The sequence below is a fragment of the Salvelinus fontinalis genome, chromosome 40 (genome assembly GCF_029448725.1).
Source record: "Salvelinus fontinalis isolate EN_2023a chromosome 40, ASM2944872v1, whole genome shotgun sequence".
Classification (NCBI taxonomy): Eukaryota; Metazoa; Chordata; class Actinopteri; order Salmoniformes; family Salmonidae; genus Salvelinus; species Salvelinus fontinalis.
This window is the reverse complement of record NC_074704.1, coordinates 23,875,995-23,887,915: the sequence shown is the minus strand read 5'-3', so window position 1 is coordinate 23,887,915 and position 11,921 is coordinate 23,875,995. Positions and strand designations below refer to the sequence as shown.

Below are 11,921 nucleotides of genomic sequence, written 5' to 3'. Positions count from 1 at the left end.
CTTGTGAGTATCGGCCAAATGTCCTGACTTGCCAAATGCCCCCCCCCCCTCCCCCCATACACACACACACACACACACACACACAAATGCACCCTCCCCTCCATACACACACATAAGAATCCAGAGAAGAAGATCTTCTGCGTCTTCCAAGTTTGTGGTATTTAAAACACTACATAAACATATTAGTGTTCATGGTTACAGTCTCCATGACTGCATGACAACGGCTTACAGGTCAGCCGTACAAACGTTTAGTGGTTTGGAAACGTAATATTTGCTAGTATTAGCACAGCATTCGCTGCACCCTATGCTCCTACTGAACTCTCAAGAACCAAATGCAGCGCTGTTGCTATGTTGATGTGTGTTTCATTGCTGGAGGAAAAAAATGGCCCTCGGGGTTTCGGCAGTATGGTGTGAAGAGCTCTTTGAAAGTGTGGGACAAAATATTGAAGCAGGAATACATGAATTATGTCTGTGCAAAGACAAGCAAGCAAGAGTGAAGAACACCATTTTTCCCCCAATCAAATGCAGAGGCAAACCAATAAATAGTGAACTAAGAGGTTATTCAAAAGTCACTGTATGGAGGAGTCCTGTCTGGTAGAAGTGTGATTATTTTAGTGTTTCTCACCCTCTCTCTCACACACACACACATTGACAGACAAACATTTGATCAACTGGGGACATTTTGTTGGTCCCCACAAGGTTAAATGTTATCTCTAGGAGGTTTAGAGTTAAGGTTAGAATTAGTATTATCGTTAGAATTAGGTTTAGGGTTAGGAGCTATGGTTAGTGTCAGGGATAGAGTTAGGTTTTCGGGTTAAGGTTAGGGTGGTGTTGGAGGGTCAGTGGGAGGCACTCTTTCCTCTGGTCTAAAAACATATCCCAATGGGTGCTGTCTTTCGGATGGGACGTTAAACAGGTGTCCTGACTCGCTGAGGTCATTAAAGATCCCATGGCATTTATCGTAAGAGTAGGGGTGTTAACCCCGGTGTCCTGGCTAAATTCCCAAGCTATCCCTCTATCACGGTCACCTAATCATCCCCAGTTTACAATTGGCTCATTCATCCCCCTCCTCTCCACTGTAACTATTCCCCAGGTCGTTGCTGTAAATGAGAATGTGTTCTCAGTCAACTTACCTGGTAAAATAACGGTAAAATAAAAATATATAAAAAAAAAAAGGGGTAAAGGTACGGGTTAGCGTTAGGGGTTAGGGAAAATAGGATTTTGAATGGGACTGAATTGTGTCTCCACAAGGTTAGTTGCACAGACTGTGTGTGTGTGTGTTATTTCCAGTAGACTAGGCTACAACTACAAGGCCCATGGTACGTTTCGACGCGTCTCATGACGTAACTTCATGTGAGCACGAGCAGACTGGAGCAGAGACCCGATTGTAAAGATTACTCACTCTAGTATTGTCCTACACTGAGTCCGTTTACCAGTACAATAGAGCAAAAATAGTTGGACAGCATATAACAACGTCATAAACATATCTTAGCAGGTGAATGTAAAAATAACTCGACAATTCGGTGTTTAGGTCAGCACGGACAGAATTGCTTTCCTTTCAATCTTCGGTGTGCGTTTTTCTCAGCTGGAGCATTCTAATTGGATTTCGAGCGAATATCGGGAAAGTCCAGATGATGCTGACGGATTGTCATTAGGTAAGGCGAGTTTGAAACACATATACAATGTGCTTTATTTTATGTAGCTAAAGTGTTATTTTACTGCAATTTGCTTGGCTACCAAGGGGAAAGTTATTGTCATTATCAGTAAAATATAAAATTGTAGCCTAATTGTTGCACACCTTTACACTTTTTTTGCTGTCGACTATTACCAATAGCAGGCCTAGCCTACAATGTATGACTTTTCACTTTCAAGTTAGTCTATTCATGGCACAGAAACCAAACAATGACAACATTTTCCAGCGGTAAGAAATACCTAAACTGAGGTTGGTTTTATTGCCCATTGTCATCATTCACACATTGAAACCAAGTAGCCTACCTACCTATTTGACTATTAAGAGAGAGTTAAGTATGTGGACTTGAAATGTGCCTATGGCACTTTTGAAGTGTATATATATGACGTTACTGGTTGTGCACAATGAAGGGTCTCTCTTTCCCTTGTGTGGTTGACAAGCCGGTTTTGCCCGCACGGAGAAAGCCCAGCTGGGGGCTATTGTTCCCACAACATAAACTGATTTGCATGCATCATCTCGCTGTAGCATCTGGCCTCGTGAGTCCCTCTTTTGTTCCCCCAAATTCGTCTCATTTGCTCAACTGTCCAGTCAAATTCATTGCTGTCCCTATCATAGTAGAGCTGTGTTTGTGTGTAGCATATGCTGTCTTTACTTTGAAATACCCTTTGACCCTTCTCTATGTAGGGTTAGGCCTATTTGAAGAGAAACTGGCCTCGTATCAAACTGTCATCTGAGTATGGAGGGCTGTTAGTAGCCTACTGTCTATACTTTGAAATTCCCTTTGCTCCTCTAGTCTATTATAATCACGGTTGATTCATGATTGTGCTGTCTTAGAAAACTGGCGTAGTATCATCATACTGTCGTCTGACTATACTCCTCAGTAGTGGACTACATCATCTGTGGATGCTTGGGAGAGTTTAAAAATAACACCATCATATCACTCTCACCAGAGTTTCCATTCCTGAAATGGGCTGGATCAGTTTCCTTTATTTAATCAGGCCGGTCTCCCTACTCGGCTCCAACCTCCCAGATAAGATGCTCTTACCGACTCACCCCTGGTATGTCAACAGGTTGTGCGGGGATCAGTTATGCGAGTCTATTTGCTTTGGGGCGAAAAGCCCTAAGGATGGGTGTCTGTTTCATGCCTCGATTAGGGAATAAAAACAAACGTGGAGTCACCGAAGGTTGCTGAGGCTGAACATGAACGGAGCTTTTCAGAGACTGCCATTTGTGAGGATCACGTTAGGATTCTGTGGCTCGGCAGTCGCAAAAGGGTAGCAAACACAATTAGTTAACATCAACCCTGGGGCACATACTGAAAGCATGTAGCCTATGGTGTATTACACATAGCCTCCTACAAGTTACTAAGTAATTCATAGGCTATATCATGTTAACAACAGCAACATTGGGTGTGCCATGATGACCCACATTTAGGCCTATGTTTGTGTAGTGTTGTGCATGCATCGCTTATAACCGTATTTTAGCCTACATTCCCTGTCAAGGGCCCTTACATGCTCACCATTCTCATGACTTTGGTTCCTGGTTAGGTTATAACTTGTGTGACACATCTCTTTTGAACAGAGTGAATGAGCAGACAAAACATTAATTAATTAAACAACTCGCCACCTAGCCTGAACCTTTTTTCTGTTCAACTTGATAAATCAGATGTCTGTCATAGCTCTGTGTCAGCGAATGCTGTACATCTGTCTAACTTGGAGATCTGCTTCTGTGGTAAAGTCAATTTAATGAAAGTCATTCCTGGAAAGATCCCTTTTTTGCCCTTTTTCCCGACTGGACAGAAAGACACAAAGGCTATTTTAATTGGTCCACTCCTCTCCTCTCCTCTCCACATTCCTTCCTCTGCTTACCCCACTCCTTCATTGTTATCAAGGTCGACTTGATGTGTTGGAAAGGTCCAGTCATGGGCACCTACAAGCCACCGCCTCTTATCTCTCTCGGGTTACGTCCGAAATGGCACCCTATTTCCTATGTAGTGCACTACTTTTGACCGGGGCACATAGGGTTCAGGTCAAAAGTAGTAACCTATACAGTGAATAGGATGCAACCAAATGTTCTTGTTCTCCCTAAACTTGGAAATTGGAGAGGTTGTCTACCTGGCCGATTTTGCTTCAACGCTATAGGGAAAACACATTTGCTTGCGAACTTTTGTTTTGCCCATGGTTACCTCCCAAGTTTTCACCGTTCTTCTGACTGATGATTGGAGAATGTGGAAAAACAAATAAAAGTGGTATCTTTCTGTCCTGAATTTGTATGATAGTATAATGAGATGTGTTCTCTGTGACATTGCTGCTCATAATCAAATGGACGGTATCCTTACCTATAGCTAAATCGCTGCCTTGTATGAGGATGACACCCGTAGTTGACAGATGTAACCTATCCTTTCAGAAGACCATCTTCACTCTCTGAGGAAGATTCATCATAATATTTTATTTATTTATTTAACCTTTGTTTAACTAGGCAAGTCATTTAAGAACAAATTCTTATTTATGACGGCCTTCCCCGGCCAAACCCGAACCCGGACGACGCTGGGCCAATTGTGCGCCGCCCTATGGGACTCCTACTCACGTCCGGTTGTGATACACCCTGGAATCAAACCATGGTCTGTAGGGACGCCTCTAGCACTGAGATGCAGTGCCCTAAACCGCTGCGCCACTAGGCAGAACATAGTATACTTTTTTTCTAAAAACAATTATTTATTTGCCTTTCAGGGTAGTCTGTGTTCTACCTCAATGAATAATTCAAAGGGTTTGAAATGTAAACTGCCACCCTCCATCTGCTACCTCAAAAGTCAGACTGCTGAGGTTATGTCACCGTCGGACTCCATTTCAAACTGACACGATGACACCTCCCCTAACCCCCATTGTTAATGACGTTAATAAAGAGACGTTAATAAAGAAGAATACACTTTGACTGTATTAAATTATCTGGAAAGTCAGTATCTCTCTTTCTCTTTCTGTCTCTGTCTCTCTCTGTCTCTCTCAAAGCCAGCCGTAAGCTTATTAGCCTGCAGTCAAACCCTTTTTATGAGGTGCCGTGTTTGGATCAGACTTTGTCCCTCCCTTGATAATCTCTTTATAGAGACGGGTGCCTATGAAATGGCCACCTACAGCCAATAGCAACCCTCTTTATTGGCACCTATGACCTCTGTGAACAGGATTACAGTAAAAGTCCTACGAGCCTTGTTAGGCTTACACAGTATGCACTGGGTATTTTGTAATTAACCATCATAACAATGAGAAAAATAGTACAAAATGCATTACATGTAATAATGCATCTTTGGAAATGAGCTACGACATACCTAGTAAATACAACACCGCTTTGGTGACAGCCCTGTCTCAAAAACGAATGGTTTTTCACCACGTGGAAGTGAAGTTTCTCCTCCTGACCGTGCTGTTCTGCTCGTAAAATGACTACCAACTTTGCCCACGTCATGTTAAAGAAAATGCTATTGGGTAAACTATATCTACTTGAATATAAAGTTGAATCGCCCTTCTCCTAAAATGAACGCCTCAAGACGATTATGACGATTCTTTTTGTTAGTTCACTGTTATTGTCCATAATTGTTGGTTACACGATTACACAATAATTGTGCCAGCTCTAACGTTAGCTGGGTTTTGAACTCCTGTCTTCACTCCTTTAATCTCCCAGCTTCTCCTTGGTGAAACGCACAATACAGTACTGATTACATAATTAGGTTTCTCAAAGCTAATCAAGGCTTCACAGAATTAGCTACAGTACTTGTTGATGTGCGGTTAGTATTCTTTATTTCCACCCGGACCACGTATAATGTCTCTCTCTGTACTACCACCCAGCACAGAAGCTGTGTCGTGTTTTCTCTGTGTGATGCTAGTCTGACACCAAATCCCCCCCCCCCCCCCCCCCCCCCCCCCCCCCCGACTCCCTGTCGTGTGGTTAAAAACGATTCACCGCCCAGTCAGACCGGAGGCTGTTACGTTTGTCACGAGTGGAACGAAAGGGGTGCAACAACAGTGTCCTTGTTGGTGCAGAGGAGTGAAGTCACTTTAAAAGTCGTCCTCCTTGTCTTGGGAAAGGGTGGGTCTCTGTGCTATAGCTGCAAAGCTCCTCCATTATCCAGTTACAGGCCAGTGAATGGGCCTCTGTCCTCTGCAGTTAACTGGCTTTATTCATGGCCAGGGAATATAGAAATGTGACTGAATTGCAGGGTGTTTCTTGAGACTTGGCCTCTGCTCTATTTTATCTGCTAACCTGTTGGGACCTTGAGAATTCATCTTGTCAGAGATGTGTGTGTTCTCTGTCTTTCGAAATGATGTTGAAAGCCTACTCTAAGGGAGACTTTGTAGGGTGCAAAGGTGTGTGATTGTTCCCAGTTCTGGCTGACTATGGGTAGTATAGTCGCTGCAACACACAGTTTGTAGGCTGATGTGATCTACTTACAGAGCCAGCTGAGCCATGGCTCATTGCCTTGGTGGTAGGTACAGTATATCGAATTCATTTGAATGTATGTTTTTGCAGGATATTCAAAATGCCTTTATGCTAGAATCAATGTTTTGTTATTTTTGTTTGTTTTATGAGTGTTTATGTCCGCTTGTTCTCATGTATTTTTGGTCTCGTCTCCTTCGCTCCTTCGGTGCACCTTCCCATTTACACCAGAGATCTGTATATAATTACGAGATGCACGTCTCCGCCCTAAAAATGGGAGTTTCTGGCCCAAAGGCAACCTTAGGTCCAAAATAAGCATTGACCTTATTTTTGGACAGATTTTAGCGAGAGTGAAACCTCTTGCTTCGCCTCTTCCGCTATGGTGTACGCACACACCAAACCCCTCCCCCTGCCTCTCACGACAACAAAGTTAAGAGATCACATCTTCCTCTCTGACAAGCGGTTTCAACTCGCTATTTGCATTTGAGGTTTGGTCCAACAGAATCGGTCATATTGACTCCAAAAACACATTGAGACATTATTTTACTGTAATAGACGAGAAGTGAACTTTTCTAGCGATACTGTCACGTGTGCTCCCTCTCCGGCTTCTAGGTCACCAGGCTGCTTGTTATGGCGCACACCTGTCACCATCGTTACGCGTACCTGCGCGTCATCAGACTCACCTGGACTCCATCACTTCCCTGATTACCTTCCCTATATATGTCACTCCCTTTGGTTCCTTCCCCAGGCGTTATTGTTTCTGTTCCAGTGTCATTGTTCGTGTTTCTTGTTTTGTATTTAGTTGCGTTTATTTATTTAAACACTCACTCCCTGAACTTGCTTCCCGACTCTCAGCGCACTCATTACACATACCCATTTTATGTCTCAACTACTCAAATTGCACACAGAGCAGACAATATTAAAACGAGAGTATCAATGAACATTGATTCTGGAAAATGAATTTTGTCGCGCATGGCATTGGGGTACCACATTCTGCTAGCAGCATTTTAGCCTGTTATACTAGCTGTCGAGTCTGTGTTTTATAAATGTGCATAAGCATAAAACACAATTATATAAGGGATTGGCAACTCGTTCTCCTGAGAAATAAGGTAGGCCACTTGATTTCAACATGTGAACAAAGTGGACAGGCTAACATGCTTTTCAAACAGTTGGAGACGGGCAGAAGGGTGTGTTCACAACAATTCAACTGTTAGCTGACAGATAGATCCAAGTTGGCTAAACTTGAAATATAAAGATTAGCTGGCTAATCACTAGCACGTGGACCAGAGAGATTGATGACGAGACCTGTGTTCATTTTCTATAGCCTAATGCCTGCTGCAAGAAGTTAATCATTATTCGTGAATGTGCATTATGCATGGTTCTAGTTAGATTTGTAACATAAAATGGCATTTTCATAGACTTGAAAGCCCGATCAGAGATAATTGCAGAAAAACAGTTAATTAACAAATAATTCAGTTATTTGTGGGTCTTATGGTTGTGGAAGGCTTATATTTAGCCTAGGTATAACTACACAATGGGAACAGCCGACACCTCAAAGCCAGATAATACCACCATTGTTGTGGGGGTGCCATGTCCACAGCTTCACCGCTTTCAGTGCCAGTGCCAGAATCACACTGGCAGTGAGTGGAGATAATATAAACATGTGAAGGGGAGGTTCTGAGAAGAGAAGAAGAGTGGGAATGACGTACATCAACATATTTGGTTATTTTATTTAGACAACAACAGAGGACCACCAGAACAGCAGAGTACACAGGTACAGTACCATCAGAAAGTATTCATACCCCTTGACTTACTCCACATTTTGTTTTGTCACAGCCTAAATTCAAATTGGATTATATATATTTTTTTCTCACCCATCTACACACAATACCCCAAAATGACAAAGTGAAAACATGTTTTTAGAATTTTTAGCACTTTAATTGAAAATGAAATACAGAAATGTCACATTTACATAAGTATTTACACACTTGAGTCAATACATGTTGGAATCATCTTTGTCAGCGATTACAGCTGTGAGTCTTTCTGGTTAAGTCTAAGAGTTTCGTACACCTGGATTGTACAAAATGTGCACATTATTCTTTAAAAAAAATGTCAAGCTCTGTCATGTTGGTTGTTGATCATTGCTAGACAGCCATTTTCAAGTCTTGCCATAGATCTTCAAGCCGATTTAAGTCAAAAATGTAACTAGGCCTCTCAGGAACATTCAATGTCGTCTTGGTAAGCAGCTCCAGTATATATTTGGCCTTGGGTTTTAGGGTATTGTCCTGCTGAAAGGTGAATCTTTCTCCCATTTGCCTCAATTATAAGGCAAATGGGATGCAGGACATAAAGTTAATTTCTTTGCCAATTTATTTGCAGTTTTCCTTTAGTGCCTTTACAGGATGCATGTTTTGGAATATTTTTATTCTCTACAGGCTTCCTCCTTTTCACTGTCATTTATGTTAGTTTTGTGGAGTAACTACAATGTTGTTGATCCATCCTTAGTTATCTCCTATCACAGCCAGTAAACTCTAACTGTTTTAAAGTCACCATTGGCCTCATGATGAAATCCCTGAGCGGCCTCTCCGGCAACTGAGTTAGGATGGATGCCTGTATCTTTGTAGTGACTGGGTGTATTGATACTGTCGCTTGAGTTGACGCTGGAGAGACGAAGCAGGTACGGGAGTAAAACATTTAATAAATAACGGACATGGAACAAGACAGGAACAGCGTCAGCAAACAGGTAACACAAACAAAAGACAATTAATGCAGCCGCGGGGAACAGAGCAAGGGAACTGACAAATATAGGGGAGGAAATAAAAGATGAGTGAGTCTAGGTGAGTCCAATATTGCTGATGTGCGTGACGAGGGAAGGCAGGTGTGCGTAATGGATGGAAGGAGTGCGTGATGCAGGGCAGCCTGGCGCCCTCAAGCGCCAGGGGGGGAGGAAGAACGGGAGCAGACGTGACAGATACACCATCCAACGTGTAATGAATAACTTCACCGTGCTCAAAGGGATATGCACTATCTGATTTTTTTTACCCATCTACCAATAAGTGCCCTTCTTTGCGAGGCATTGGAAAACCTCCCTGGTCTTTGTGGTTTAATCTGTGTTAGAAATCCACTGCTCATCTGAGGGACTTTACAGATAATTGCATGTGTGGGGTATGGAGATGAGGTAGTCATTCCAAAATCACACAGAGTGAGTCCATGCAACTTATGTGACTTGTTAAGCAAATGTTTACTCCTGAACTCATTTAGGTATGACCTAATAAAGGGGTTATATCGTAATTGACTCAAGACATTTCAGGTTTTCATTTGTAATTAATTTGTAAAAAATTATTTTGTGTATTTGTATAGGCCAGTGACACAAAATCTAGATAGATAGATTTAATGCATTTTAAATTTGGGCTGTAACACAACAAAATGTGCAATAAGTCAAGGGGTATGAATACTTTCTGAAGGTACTGTACCTGTGTACTCTGTTGTTCTGGTGGTCCTCTGTTGTTGTCACGCCCTGACCTTAGAGATCCTTATTATTCTCTATGTTTGGTTAGGTCAGGGTGTGACTCGGGTGGGAAAGTCTATGTTTTCTATTTCTTTGTTTTTGGCCGAGTGTGGTTCCCAATTAGAGACAGCTGTCTATCGTTGTCTCTGATTGGGGATCATATCTTATTTTCTGTTTAGTGTCTGCGCCTGACGGAACTGTTTGCTTTCGTTTTTGGATTTGTTATTTTGGTTTGAGTGTTTCTTGTAAATAAATATAATGAACACTTTCCACGCTTTGCTTTGGTCCACTCTTCCTTCCACCGACGACGAGCGTTACAGTTGTTGTCTAAATAAAATAACAAAATATGTCGATGTATGTCATTCCCACTCATCTTCTCTTCTCAGAACCTCGCCTTCACATGTTTATATTATCTCCACTCACTGCCATGTGATTCTGGCACTGGCAATGAAAGGGGTGTAGCTGTGGACATGGCACCCCCACAACAATGGTGGTATTATCTGGCCCTTTGAGGTGTCGGCTGTCTCCATTGGCACACGGAGTGGCATTCAGCAGGTGCCAGCTCTGCCCAGCAGCCACGGGCGGGCACCGCGTCATCAGACTCTCATTATTTATTGATCTAATGGCCGACTTAGCGGGAGAGCGACATGGAAAGGCCAGTGACATTGGCCTCTCCAATCCTGGCCAGGGTCAGACAGAGAAGACCAGGGGAGAAGATAGTGGCCCATGTTTAAAGACCTGGTTTTCCTTTGTCAATGATGACTGGGTGGGTCACTTGTTTTGGGCTTGAAATAAATAGAAGTGAAACTGAATGAGTTGTTGTGACCTGGGACATGTCTACTGTAGGTATGTTTGGTTTATTGTGTTCCTTTCTGCACACAGTGGAGTACAGGTACAGATGTAGGATCTTAATTTGAGCCAGTTTGCTACAGAAGGACAATGATCCTGCAGCAACAGGAAATGTGAATTATTATGTGGATGATAATTAATATACATTTTTGTAGGGGTTGATAACATTTTTGTTAGGGCAAATCAAGTCTGAAATTTCTGCATGGAAATTACAAACTTTAGAAGCCTATTTAACCCTTTGATGCTACAATCCCATACTTGTGATCATTGTTGAGTGGTCCCTGCAGCGTACGATCTCAAATACCTGATTGGAACAGTAGCAACAGAATGTATGACGCAACAAATGCGTCGAAACACCATTGTTGTCTGAACAGCATCTAAAATGTTTTTTTTGTACTGAAGGAAAATAATATTCTTAAACTTTGTTCCTCAATTTGACCTTTTATTGTAAAAGATAAATACGAACATCATCCAAGCACCACACGGAACACATCCACAGCCAAACTCACACCCACAGTGTCACGATCGTGTGGCGGATTGACGGACCAAAATGCAGCTTTTGGAAAATAAGCCATCTTCTTTATTAAACACAACACGAAGATGAACACGACACAAAAACTCTATACAAAATAACAAAATAACAAAACGACCGTGAAGCTACAAACGTTGTGCACAAACATACAGGCTACTAACGTTCTTACATAGACAATTACCCACAACCAATGAGAGCCTATGGCTACCCTAAATAAGGCTCCCAATCAGAGACAACCGAAATCAGCTGTCTCTAATTGGGAACTCATTCAGGCAACCATAGACTCTCCTAGATAACTAACCACCATAGACAATGCTAAACATCTACACTCAACACAAAACCATATACTACACCCATTAACCCCTTTACCAAATAAACACCCAAAACAACAAAACATAAACATTCCCCATGTCACACCCTGACCTAACTAAAATAATAAAGAAAACAAAGAATAATAAGGCCAGGGCGTGACATAACCCCCCCCTTGAGGCGCGAACTCCGGGCGCACCATACACAGTCTAGGGGAGGGTCTGGGTGGGCTCCCCTCCACGGTGGCGGCTCCGGCTCTGGTCGTAGTCCCCTCGTCACCACAGTACCTAACCACCTCCTAGGCTTTCTCCAAACGACCCCCCTCCACATTAACCCCATTGCATTAAGGGGCAGTTCCGGACTAAAGGACAGTACCAGGGTAAGGGACAGTACCAGGATAAGGGGCAGTACTAGGATAAGGGGCAGTACCAGGGTAAGGGGCAGCACCAGGGTAAGGGGCAGCACCAGGGTAAGGGGCAGCACCAGGGTAAGGGGCAGCACCAGGGTAAGGGGCAGCTCCAGGGTAAGGGGCAGCTCCGGACTGAGGAATGGCAGCTCCGGACTGAGGGACTGCAGCTCCGGACTGAGGGACTGCAGCTCCGGACTGAGGG

At 42.9% G+C, this 11,921-nt stretch overlaps 1 protein-coding gene across 1 annotated transcript in view; it reads left to right on the top strand.

Moving 5' to 3' along the window:
• Nucleotides 1-1,358: 1,358 nt before the first annotated feature.
• Nucleotides 1,359-11,921, top strand: part of LOC129839262 (E3 ubiquitin-protein ligase pellino homolog 1-like) — a 48,586-nt gene continuing 38,023 nt past the window's right edge. The window contains exon 1 of the mRNA XM_055906571.1: nt 1,359-1,655. The gene's annotated coding sequence lies outside the window, so the exon portion shown is untranslated. The remainder of the gene's footprint in view (nt 1,656-11,921) is intronic.